Raw genomic sequence first — 1,073 nt, forward strand, 5'->3', positions numbered from 1 at the left:
GCATCCGACTAGTTCTACTAACGGTTCTCTACAGCTAACTTATCTGACATTGTACAAGGAAATTTATCAAAAACATAGCAACATTGAATCCATTTCGGAGTGAGAATCAATTAACTTTCTGTTTTCTTTTTCATTTGGGAGTACATTCAAAGAAAGTAAGTACAGTACATGATTTTATTATCATAAATGAAATTTATGGCAAGCCTTCAATCGAGGGCTTGCCTCCTTCATTAAGCGTCCATACTGAAAAAAAAACAAGTGGTAATTATCATTTTTTATACTTTATTAGGGTGTGTACTGACATATACACCCAATTACCCAACGACATATTACACACATATGTACAGAATACTCACGCACACCATTTATTAAACACGAAGATTCAGTGATGCATAAAAAAAGAAATAAAGATAATAATGATAAAAATCCTGAAAACTGTATAACTGCGATGCTACTCATTAACTGTGATCGTCATTACATATTCTTAACATTTTGATTATAGTTATGAAATTAAATTAAATTATTATTTTTTTTTTTTTTTGACACCATAACAAAAATATATATTACTAAAAAAGAACACAGATACGAGGACACTTTAGTGGACGTTAAGAATCATCTAATTATGGTACAAAATTAAAACGGAAATTACTGGGAGGCGGCTGCGCGGCGGCCATGGAGACAATCAGAGAGGCGATCACCAAGGCCACGAGAAATGCTGAAAGGAAGTAATCGTAATGGTATTTTGCAATGTCCTCAAAAGTATTCCATGTCCTCTAAGCTAATTCAAGGTGTTGAATATATATTTCTTTCTTTTGCCCTAAGGAAATGAATATTTCTTGGCCACTAAGGCGTTTACAAGATTTTAACCCAAATATTAATTGCTATCCTTGTTCTGATTTCTACCACAATCAATGACAATTTTGCTAGTATAACAATGCTGTTCATATTATGATCATGAATAAAAAATGATTCATTTTGTCTTCAAAATATATGCAGGATTTTAAGCCAAGTATTTAGCAAAGCCTCTACTGCCACTATTTCAACCTGTACACTTACATCTGTATGCCATGCTT

General features: G+C 32.6%; 1 long non-coding RNA gene across 1 annotated transcript; it reads right to left on the bottom strand.

Moving 5' to 3' along the window:
• Nucleotides 1-160: 160 nt before the first annotated feature.
• On the bottom strand, nt 161-1,073 carry LOC119586908. Its single transcript, XR_005229977.1, has 3 exons — nt 1,057-1,073; nt 650-715; nt 161-243 (listed from the first exon to the last, which is right to left on the bottom strand). It is a non-coding gene; the product is annotated as an uncharacterized LOC119586908 (long non-coding RNA).

Source organism: Penaeus monodon, chromosome 22, assembly GCF_015228065.2.
Source record: "Penaeus monodon isolate SGIC_2016 chromosome 22, NSTDA_Pmon_1, whole genome shotgun sequence".
Classification (NCBI taxonomy): Eukaryota; Metazoa; Arthropoda; class Malacostraca; order Decapoda; family Penaeidae; genus Penaeus; species Penaeus monodon.